We start from the raw sequence: 12,500 nt of genomic DNA on the forward strand, positions 1-12,500 counted from the left end.
TTGTCAGCACTCCCTGTCAGCACTCCTTTGTCAGCACTCCTTTGTCAGCACTCCTTTGTCAGCACTCCTCTGTCAGCACTTTCCTCCTCTTCCCATCACCATCAGTACATCATTCCTTTTTTTGTCAGCACGCCGTCTGTCAACATTCCCTTTTGTCAGCACTGCTTTCCTTTTCTCAGCACTAACATTCCTTCTTCTCAGCACTAGTACTCTTTCCTCTTCTCAGCACTAGTACTCTTTCCTCTTCTCAGCACTAGTACTCTTTCCTCTTCTCAGCACTAGTACTCTTTCCTCTTCTCAGCACTAGTACTCTTTCCTCTTCTCAGCACTAGTACTCTTTCCTCTTCTCAGCACTCTATCAGCATTCCTCTCCTCTCCCCATCAGCACCACTACACTATTTCTTCCACTATCAGCACTACAATACCTTACTCTCCTTAGCACTAACATTCCTTCTTCTCAGCACTAACATTCAGCACTCGTTAGTCAGCACTCCTCTATCAGCATTCCTCTCCTCTCCTCATCAGCACCACTACACTATTTCTTCCACTGTCAGCACTACAATACCTTCCTCTCCTCAGCACTAACACTCTTTCCTCTTCTCAGCACTTCCTTCCTCTATCAGAACTCTTGTCAGCACTCGTTAGGCAGGTCTCCTTTCCTCTCCCCATCACCCCAACATGTCCCCTTTTCATCCCTCCTCCTCCTCCTCCTCCTCCTCCTCCTCCTCCTCCTCCTCCTCCTCGTGGTTTCCTTTCCGCAGCAGCCTTGCCTATAATCGCGTGTCCTCACAACCCGCCCCTCTCAGCGCCATAACTTTCCCCCTCGCCCTCCTCGTCTCCTTGCCTCCTTACCTTCCTAATCTCATATAAGGTTACCGTGCTTGCCTGCCTGCCTGCTTGATACATACATACATTCATACATACATACATTCATACATACATACATTCATACATACATACATACATACATTCATACATACATACGTACATACATATCATACTTAGTTCCATTCGTGTGTGTGTGTGTGTGTGTGTGTGTGTGTGTGTGTGTGTGTGTGTGTGTGTGTGTGTGTGTCTGAGTGCAACCATGTCTGTTTTTTTTCTGCTTTTTTTGTTTATTTTTACTGTATGTTTGATTTTGTCCTTATATGTCTGGGTTTTTTTTTTGTCTGTCTGTTTGTCTGTATTTCTATCTGTCTGTCTATCTGCCTGTTTGTGTCTCTTTGTCTGTATCTATCAATCTATCTACGAGTATCTATCTATTTACATGATTTTCTTTACTGTTTATTAATTTATTATTTTCTCCTCTTTTTTGCAGGTAAGAGAAATGGAGATGGAAACGGAAGACTAAGGTAAGGTGAAGGTTTAATTTCTCTCTCTTTCTTTCTCTCTCTATCCATATCTATCTGTCTATCTATCTATCTTTTTATTTAAGGATATAGTAAGACAAGGAAGTGGAAGAGAAAGGAAGTACTGTGGGAGTGCACAGTTATAATTTATGGTATAGGTCTCTCTCTCTCTCTCTCTCTCTCTCTCTCTCTCTCTCTCTCTCTCTCTCTCTCTCTCTCTCTCTCTCTCTCTCTCTCCGCTGTAAGGAAAAGGTTGTTGTTAATACGCTGATGGCTGATGTTTCTGAAGAAAAAAACAACAATAAAGTGGGTGTGTTTATTTATCACGCCGGGAGGCGGTGGCTGAATGGTCAGCGTGGGGGCGCGGCATCCTGGAGAATGCAGGCTCGCGTCCCGCCCGCCGCCACAAGCAAACTGGCAATTTTTCAGTCACCGCCGAGTGGCTGAAGACTACCTACATGCTGTCCTGAAGAGCTTCCTCACTTTTAATTCTCACGGCCTGCCTCTGCTGCTCCCCCGGTATCGCAGTTTTCATGGTCTTTGTTTGGATGAAGTTCTGCGCCTGTTATCAAGTTTTCTCTGTTTTCCCTGAACCTCCGATGTGGGCGCACCCTCCACGGCCTTAGTGCGTTCCTGGCAGCCCCTCTCGTCTTTGTATTTCACGCGGTTGTCTTCTGTCCCTGCATCTCCCTCTCCTTCCACCTCCCTTATCTTACCACCCCTACCACTGCCTAAGTATCCCCTTCCATTTCCAGCTCCCTTATCCAACCTCTTTCTACGATCTTGGTATGCTCATGGGAGCGCATCGTGACTTTCTTCTTCAGGCGTGATTTTCTGTCCTTCGTCTTTTTACTTCTCTTTCCTCTTCTCCTCCCCTATCCAACTCCCTTTCAAGGCATTAGTGTGTTCCTGTAGCTCCTCTTGTCTTGCTTTTTCACGCTTTCTTTCATCTCTCTTCGTCCCCTTTCTCTTCCACCTCTTTTCTTGAACCTCTACATTGGGCGCACCTTTCCCGGCCTTAGTGTGTCCATGCAGCTCCTCACGTCCTGTTTTTTCATGCTTTCTTTTATCTCTTCGTCCCCTTTCTCTTCCACTCTATTTTCTTGAACCTCTACATTGGGCGACCCTTTCCCTGCCTTAGTGTGTCCCTGCAGCTCCTCGCGTCTTGCTTTTTCGTTCGTTTTCTTCATCACGTTCATTTGTTTTGCTTTGCTGATTGGCGAGTGTGTTGTATTGATGATCTTGTGTATTGTAATGGTCTCTCTCTCATTCTCTCTTTCACTCTCATTTATCTCTCTATGTGGTGTCATATTTTCCTTTCCCTGTGGTGTCATCTCTCTTTTTCTCTGTTGTTTCACCTCCTTCTCTGTGCTGTCATCACAGTCTCTGTGGCGTCATATCTTTCTCTGTTGTGTTAAATCTCTCAGTGATGTCATATAATTCTTCCTCTGGTTTCATCTCTTTCTCTGTTGTTCCATCTCTCCCTGTGTTGTCATTCCTCTTTCTATGGTGTCCACTCTTTCCCTGTGGTGTCATATCTTTCTCTGTTGTGTTATATCTCTCTGTGATGTCATATAATTCTTTCTCTGGTTTCATCTCTTTCTCTGTTGTTCCATCTCTCCCTGTGTTGTCATTCCCCTTTCTCTGGTGTCCTCTCTTTCCCTGTGGTGTCATATCCTTCTCAGTTGTGTTATATCTCTCTGTGATGTCATATAATTCTTTCTCTGGTTTCATCTCTTTCTCTGTGGTTTCATCTCTCCCTGTGATGTCATTCCTCTTTCTGTGGTGTCCTTTCTCTCTTTCCCTGTGGTGTCATCATTCTCTCACTGTGTTGTCATCCCTCTCTTTCTCTCACCGTGGAATCAGGTCTTATTGTTCCCAAGCTCTCAGTAACCAGTCGATGCGGGTGTAGGTAGGTAGGTGTGATGCCTTGCTGCGGGACACTGTGGGAAGGAAAGCAGACGTCCACTGACTTACCTTTGCTTGCCTCGTAATGCTAAGAACCGACACAAGGGTACGAAAGACGCCCTCCGATCAGCAGCCTCTTGTGTGTGTGTGTGTGTGTGTGTGTGTGTGTGCGCTCGTTAATATAAGTCTCATATACTTAAACATTTCGGGGCTTACATACCCACATTAGCTAAGGCTTTCGTAGAGGTTGTGTTAATATTTCCATGGGCAGTTTTATGAGCTTAGTGATAATTTGACAAGACTTCTGCACCATGAACGGGGAAAACACTCATGAGAACCCGACTTATCTCCTTTGTGGCCTTGGGAAATAGTTGTTATGGGAACCGAAAGCGTCTGAGAATACGAGACTAAGACCAAGGGGATACATTACAGAAGACAGTCGCCCGATACAAGAAAACACACATGAGAACCCGACTTATCTCCCTTGTGGCCTTGGGAAATGGCTGCGAGAGCCTAGAGCGCCTGGAGAATACGGGACTAAGAACAAAGGGATGCAGTACAGAAGTCCGTCGGTGTATACAAGACAGGTCTCGTAAACTGTAAATACAAATGACATCTTCCTTTCTCTAGCGTCGAATAAGGGATTAACGACAAAGGGATATATTTCAAAAGTTAGTGGGCCTGTGGACCTTTCAAGAGGAGAGTATCTGGACATCTTTCCTCCCGAAATTGACATCTCTTCTGGCCTCTCGTCTTAACTCTTTTATACGAGCAGTGATTTGCAGGCCATTTTTTTCCCTGAGCTATTTTCTTTGCTGTAAAAAGAATGTAAGACAGCTCTCATAAACTATAAACACAAGCGATATCTTCCTTTCCCTTGTATCGGGTGTGAAGGAGCGTATAGCGTCTAAGCCTTCTCTATCCGAGGCACGTTGTTAGGTATGTGTGTGAGGCCCCAAGCTTGCCGCCACCAGCTGTTGTCATCCTCGTCATCGCTAAATGGACGTAGCTGTTGTCATCCTCGTCATCGCTAAATGGACTCAGCTGTTTAGGTTGTCAATGGTACTCCGACTTACTGCCTTGATTCTTGTCTCTTAACCTCATATTTCTTTTCCTGAAGGACAGTTGTGTAGGTATGTGTGCCGCCACCAGCTGTTGTCATCCTCCTCATCGCTGAATGGACGCAGCTGTTTAAGTTTTCAACGTTATTATTATTATTATTACACACACACACACACACACACACACACACACACACACACACACACACACACACACACACACACACACACACACACACACACACGTGTAGCCCCTGTTCACCTAGCAGTGAGTAGGTACGCGACGTCAGGCAAGGAGTTGTGACCTCGTTGTCGCGGTGTGTTGTGTGTGTGGTCTCAGCCCTACCCAAAGATCGGTACTACGAGCTCTGTGCTCTTTCGTAGGGGAACGGCTGGCTGTCTCGAGAGACCCGCAGCAGACCAAGAGGTGAATTACACACACACACACACACACACACACACACACACACACACACACACACACACACACACACACACACACACGCACAACCATACACACACACACACACACACACACACACACACACACACACACACACACACACACACGCCAGACAGTACGCGGTGCAGGACATGTGCGGGCGGCGCCGGTGGGGACGGTCGCGCCTGGATTTTCTCGGCGCCTCACCTTAACCGTCCGCCTTGCCCCCTTCCGCCGCAGCCAATGGCCCCTGACTGATGCTTCGCGGCCCGAGGGGAGCGTGCTGTGGCCTCATCAGGAATGCCCGGGTCAAAGGAGCGGCCTAAACGACGCCCTCCACGCCAGAATTCACTAACATTTTTTACAACACCCGGCGGTAGTTACGTTAGCAAAGACCTTGTAGGAAAAGAATGCAGAGTGCTTTTATCCTTCGCTGATTAAACTCACGGTCGTTTAGTTAGAAAGAAGCCTTAACGAGGAAAAACCAGGCCATCGGGAGACGCTAACGCCGGGCTAGCGGGAGGCGGGGGTCTGGGATGGTTTAGAGAAGGGTCTATATTCTTAAGATTTCGGCGTCCAAGCACACATATTTGACACAGTTTTTGTAGGAGTTTTGGGCATTTCCAGGGATACTTTAATGACCCTGGTGATAGTTCGACCCTTCTGTACGATGAACGTGAAAAAAAAAAACCACTCATGAAAACCCGATTAATCTCTTTTTTGGCCTTTGGAAATAGTTGATGTGAGAGGCTGAAGCGTGTATGAATACCAATCAGTGTTCCAAGGCTGTTAGGTCGGTATTCTTAGACGCTACCGACTCATACGTCAACTATTTCTAAATGCCAAGAAGTACAACAGTTGGTTTCTAATGCGTGTTGCTTTAGGTTCAAACTACCACCAGGGCCAAAAAACTACTCCTGGAAAGGCCAACAACTCCTACGAAAGTCATGTCAAATGTGTGTGCTTGGGCGACGAAGTGTTTAATAATGTGTCTCTCAGTCCCTCCGCCGGTCTGGAAGCCTTTCTTGGGGTCTTCTATTATCAGTGATGTGCTTTGTTACCAGTAAACGGATGAACAGTTATAACCGAATCATCGATGTGAAGTACAGGGCATCAGTGGTTGTTCAGGACAGCCAAGTAGCGTGGTTAGTGTTCCCAGCTGGAATTACTATACTTGATTTTTTTTTTTTCACAGTAAAGGACGCAGCTCAAGGAAAAAATATAATTGAGAAAAAAATCCCTCTAATCACTGCCCCTGTAAAAGAGAGTATAGACGAGTGGCCAAAAGAGAGGTCAATTTAGGGTGTAGAGGGGTCTCGATACTCTCCTCTTGAACACCCAGAATTCATCCAATGCTAACTGTGCGAATGGGAACGCCTAATTAAAACCTCTTATACTCCACTTGGTGCTACAAAAAGAAAGAATAAAGGCGAGGTCACTGAGACGGCGTGCGCGGCGCCTCCAGCAGCTCGCCCGCAGGTGTTACGTGTGTGTACTGTTTGGACGTGAATCTCAATGGCATCCGTTTATTTTACAATTGCTTATAATTTCAGGGTAGTGGTCCTTGTTTTAATTTAAGCGATACATGAATTTATATGTACTGTATGTATTTGATTTTAGTGTTTGTATGTTCATGTGTGTGTGTGTGTGTGTTTTCACCACCACGGCCTGATCACGAGTTGGACTCGCAATCGCCAGCAAGTACCCTCCAGATTAAAGAAACTGCAAGTGCAAGGGTCATTAGTCGATCTCTGAGTACTGCCAGGACCTCACACACCACACCCCCCATCCCTCCTGCTCAAGGGGGACAGTAACCACTCCTAGTCAACGGAAAAATCCCGGCCTGAGCGGAGCTCGAACCGCCGCCTGTCAGGCTGTAAAGCTTGGCAGCGCAGCGCTTTATCGACTGATCTGTCAACATAGCGGGAGGTACTTGATTCTCCGGGGCTGTTGTGATCGGAGCAGGGTATATGAGAGCACGCGCCGCCTCATTGTCTCCTGCCGTGGGTGGCGCTGCGGCCGCCTCGTTACGCTCAAAGAGACGCCACGAAGGACTTAATGTATCCAAAGCTGTGTTAGGCTGAAGGGAGACTCGTGTTCCTGTATAACTATCCCGGTATTTGCTGGTCAACGCCTACACGGAATAGTTAGTTTCGTGAGCCATTCCTTTCTCTGGTGTACACGGAATAGCTGATAAGTGTTTTAAGGTGGAGTTACTGTACTGTATATGTGTCGGAAATCACTGTACCTTAACTGGTTTGCTGATAGTTTGTGGTGGCTACAGGTTACTTGGCTGTGGTATCGATTTGACCTAGTGATGATGGTAACAATGATAGGACGTTAGGAATGACTTAATGTATCCAAAGCTGTGTTAGGCTGAGGGGAGCCTCGTGTTCCTGTATAGCTATGGGGGTATTTACTGGTCAACGCCGACACGGAATAGCAGCCGAGTAGTGTGGTTAGTGTTCACAGGTGGAGCTACGATACTTTATATGCGTGGGAACTGAGTGTACCGAAACTGATTAGCTGAAACAGTTTGTGACAGTTACGTTAGTTGTGGCTGTGGCACTGGTGGGACTGAGGTTGGCAGCGGTCAAGTTGACTTAGAATAATGAAAACACCGCTAAAAACAAATAAACACAGATTGAGACACATTCACTCGCATCAATCATCGTCTATCTATAAGTCATGCAATATTAAAATAGCTTTCTCTGCGAGTTAGACGGAAACCTCGAATTCATACAATGTCCTGAAAACCTCTTAGACTTTACTGAGCACTACAAAGAGTGAAAAGCTCTTTAGACTTTAGTTATCGCCACAACAATAAAGCAAAAACAAACGAGGTGATTTGTGTGTCCTGGAAGTGCGGTGTGTGTGTGTGTGTGTGTGTGTGTGTGTGTGTGTGTGTGTGTGTGTGTGTGTGTGTGTGTGTCAGGCTGCTGGGCACTCTTGTCCCTGGTGACCTGGCCGCAGCTGAGACCCTCGGCAGGAGAGGCACGACTCGGGGCTTGTGATTCGTGGCCGCAATTCATGTTGTTTGGGTGGCCGACCGTCGATACTGTCTCCCTCCTCCTCCTCCTCCTCCTCCTCCTCCTCCTCCTCCCCGCCCTCCGGTCCCACCCATGCACGAGGACATCTCCCCCATCTCCCAGAATTGTTATTTTATGGGTATTTTTGTTCTGTGTGTGTGTGTGTGTGTGCATTCCGGGCTTTGTGCAGGCGAGGGTCCTTGCTTGTCGTTCACCGCCGTTCTCACAGCCTTCCCTCCCCGCGGTCCACACTTCCGAGTCTTCGATTACTCCACCTCGCTGCACTGCTTCAAGAGCCGCGTGCCGGACAGGCTCGCGCCCTCCTTAACGCTCCCGCCTCTCACATCAGCTATTTCCAAAGACCGGAAAGGAGATTAATAGCGTTGTGATTAGTGTTATTTCCACGTTCATGTTACAGAAGCTTTGTCACACTACCACCAGGGTCAAAGAACTACCTCTGGAAATGCCCAAACCACCCATAAAAGCGTTGTCAAAAATGTGTTCTTGGGTATAGAAAGGTTTAAAAATATGGTCCTTTCATGCTTGTGTCTACAGGGTAATAGAATTCGCGTCCATCGCAGACTCAGAGGCTCTAGTGACGGGGATGAACGTGGAGGTGACGTGTGCTCTTGCCTACAGCACATTATTATTTTTTACTTACATTTAACTCCACTGTTGTTTCATCCGTAGTAATGTAAGGCTGATATCGTAACAAATACATTAGTCTGCAGTATGTATTTATTGTACTGTTTATATTTTTAAGAAGGAAAGCAGTATTCGTTAAACTAGTGGACAGTCAAGGTAATAAGACACCACAGACCCAAATGTTCACGGCGCTGATCAAGCCAACCAATTAAAGCCATATTTCACACTGCACTAACTTGTCACCCTGGCGTTTAGTCTGTCACCGAGGCAGTAATATTTAGGCCACAACGTTTACCAGATAAATTACGATATTCATTTACCTTGTATAGACCTGTAAACTTATCGAAATATAACATGTAACACGGCCTTTTTTCTTGCTCTTTTTTTTCGATCCCTTGCTGTCTCCCTTGCCGTAAAAAAAAAGAAAAAATCACCTCCAGAATCACCTCTCGGGCTACTGACCTCTGGAGAAAGGCCACAAAGAAGACTCGATCAATCATACCTCACGCCGACCATCTGCTCACAAGAGGCATTTCCAGCGGCTGATTTTAGGGAGCCCTTGAAAAATAATCACATACTTTTTTTTTACAATAAAGGAGACAGCTCAAGGGCACAAAAAAAGGAAACAATAATAAAAAAAAGCCCGCTACTCGCTGCTCCTAAAAAGAATCCAAAGAAGTGGATGAAAGAGGGGTCAATTTCGGGAGGAGAGGTGTCCTGAGACCCTCCTCTTGAAAGAGTTCAAGTCGTAGGCAGGAGGAAATACAGATGAAGGAAGATTGTTCCAGAGTTTACCAGCGTGAGGGATGAAAGAGTGAAGATGCTGGTTAACTCGTGCGTAAGGGATGTGGACAGTAAAGGGATGAGCTTTAGTAGAGAGTGGTGTGCAGCGTGACCCCGGGAGGGGAGGCATGCAGTTAGCAAGTTCAGAAGAGCAGTCAGCGTGAAAGTAACGATAGAAGATAGACAGAGAGGCAACACGGCGGCGGAATTTAAGAGGTAGAAGACTATCAGTAAGAGGAGGAGAGCTGATGAGACGAAGAGCCCTAGGCTGGATTCACACGAGCCACTTTTTAGTGGTCAGTGGCCGCCACAAAATAATGGTCAAAACAGAACACACACATCTCTATGGGTGCATGCACACGGGCCACTTTTTTGTGGTCGCCACAAAACAGTGGCGAGTTGTGGCGGGCGGAGCCATTTTTCCGACCACGCCACTGTGGCCAGCGATAGATACCGTTGTTTCAAATTTAAGGCAGCGTGCACACGAGCCACTATCGGTGGCCACCACCCTGCCACCCGCCGCTTTCCCTCTGTCTTGACACTGACCTTTATGAATTATAACTGTCACAATAATGTATAAGTATGACCTTCACGCATAACTTGTGTTCAGGACATGATGAATAAGCTCTTACATGCTTTCAGAATTAATGTTTCATTTCGTTTCACAGTTTTGCATATTAATAGATTCTGGTGTGGATTAACTACTGAATGTGGTAGTTTTATTTACCCGGAAGTAGAAAGTGGAAATGTTATGTAACCGCAAAGACTGCTGAATTAGGTAAAACAATTACATCTAATGTGACTTTATATTCTGCATGTTCAGTCTTACATTAAGATTACCGCAAGTCTCTCTTCTACTGGCACACACTTCCTCATGTTGGTGTCCTGCCGTGTTATACGTGGACCAATTACTGTCATAAGATGATCAAAGCTGTCCTGTGACTTCCTGAAGTAGTAAAAAAAAATTATCAGGGTTGTCTTTTAGCTCTGTAAATGATGTGTGGAATGCAACACGCAGTAATCTTTTATTTGCTAACTATGGGGTGAACCCAGTACTTTCTTCTGCGCTTTTTGCCAAGAGAGCACAGGCAGCCGCTACCTCTACGAGATCCATAACCCCACGTACTGACCTCATTAGTGGCCGCCACCGAGTGGCCCGTGTGCACACTGTTCAGGGTGCACTACTCACCATTTTTCGTGGGGACCATTTTTTGTGGTGGCCACTTTTTGTGGCGGCCACTGACCATGTCTCGTGTGAACCCAGCCTAGATTTTTGTCTTTTCTTACCTGTTTTCTGTTGTTTTTGTAGAGATAACGCGATTGCCTTCAGTATACCTTCCTTTTACAACGTGTAATGAACGTGTCGTTACCTAGGTCATCTGGTTATCAAGAGTACTGTCCTGCTGGCAGCACCCCCCGCCCCTGGACCCTCGGGATCTCCAGCACCGCCGTGAACGCCCCGGGGGAGCCGAGGCGCTCTGCATGCCGGGACCCCTGGGCCCTGAGCTCGCCAGGGAGACCATGGGCCCCCTGACGCTCCCCAGCCCCGCTGAGGCGAGGGGGGTTGGAGCGAGACTTGACTCTTAAACCACCAGACGAGAATATTAAGTTAATCGAAACTACCGTGAAGGCGCCGATCACGGAGTTTGTCGGATCCGGGATGGCAGAACGAAGGGCCGAAGGAACGTGGCAGATCATCCTAAGAATGACCTTGGGATGGTTTTCGGGGCACCATCCGTTTCCCTCTTATCCTTATTGCCTTCCTTTTTGCTTATTTTGCATATTCCTCTCTCTCTCTCTCTCTCTCTCTCTCTCTCTCTCTCTCTCTCTCTCTCTCTCTCTCTCTCTCTCTCTCTCTCTCGATATTGTAGTAGTAGTAGTAGTAGTAGTAGTAGTAGTACCGGTAGTAATAGTAGTTGTAGTAGTAGTAGTAGTAGTAGTAGTAGTAGTAGTAGTGGTAGCAGTAGTAGTAGTAGTAACAGTAGTAGTAGTAGCAGCAGCAGTAGTAGTAGTAGCAGTAGTAGTAGTAGTAGAAATAGTAATTAGACCAAATCTGAGTATTGTTTCGTGTCTGTTAGGTCTTGCTTGGGAGGCGGTGACCGAGTGGTTAGCGTGCGGGCGTTGTGAGACCGGGGACTTGAGGACTCGTTTCATTTCGTTTCACAATTTTGCATATTAATAGATTCTGGTGTGGATTAACTAATGAAATGCATGTGGTAGTTTTATTTACCCGGAAGTAGAAAGTGGAAATGTTATGTAACCGCAAAGACTGCTGAATTATGTCAATAAATTACGTACATCTAATGTGAGTTTATATTCTTCATGTTCAGCCTTACATTAAGATTGCCGTAAGTCTCTCTTCTACTGGCACACACTTCCTCGTGTTGGTGTCCTGCCGTGTTGTACGTGGACCAGTTACTGCCGTAAGATGATCAAAGCTGTCCTGTGACTTCCTGAAGTAGTCAAAAAAAATGATCAGGGTGCTCTTTTAGCTCTGTTGATGAAGTATGGAATGCCATACGCAACGTAGTCTGTTGCTAACTATGGGGTGAACCCAGAAATTGAATTTAGAGTTGACTTCAAAGGGACGTGTGTGTGTGTATGTATATTTTTTTTCATTTCCACTCATTAACATTACTATTACAGAGCAGCGTTAAGGAGGAATTAATGAGTAGCGGTGCGAGGGTGTTGTGCGGGGCTGATGATGATGATGATGTTGATGATATTAGGGTAAGAATGTTGCGAGATGTGTTGGCGTTAATGGGATAAGATGACGCAGTGTTGTGTTTAGAACTTCTGATGTTGATGTTCTGATGGTACGAGTGTTGCAGGATTATTGGTTCTAATTTAGTAAGGGTGTTGTGTTGGGCTGATGATGATGATTGTGTTGATGGTGTGAGGATTAGTGTTGCAAGATGTGTTGGGATTAATGGGATAAGGTCGTTGCATTATTTTTTACAGTAAAGGAACCAAAAATTAATAAATAAAACATCCTTGCGAACTGATGATAAAGGCCAGAAGGGTAAGAGTGTTGCGAGCTTATTAGTGTTGAGTGGTTCATGATGAGAGTGTTGCAGAGTGTAGGGTTGTGGGTAATGATCTGAGTGTTAGTGTTGCAAGACTGTTACGATTAATAATGAGGGGGAAGGGTGTTGCAGAATTGTGTTGAGAGCTGATAATGGTAATGATCTGAAAGGTAGGAGTGTTGCGAGGCTCTTGGTGTTAGCAATGAGTTCGTGGTAAGAGTGTTGCAAGCTTGCACGGGATTGTTAATGTGTGTTCC

This window comes from Eriocheir sinensis, unplaced genomic scaffold (assembly GCF_024679095.1).
Source record: "Eriocheir sinensis breed Jianghai 21 unplaced genomic scaffold, ASM2467909v1 Scaffold548, whole genome shotgun sequence".
NCBI lineage: Eukaryota > Metazoa > Arthropoda > Malacostraca > Decapoda > Varunidae > Eriocheir > Eriocheir sinensis.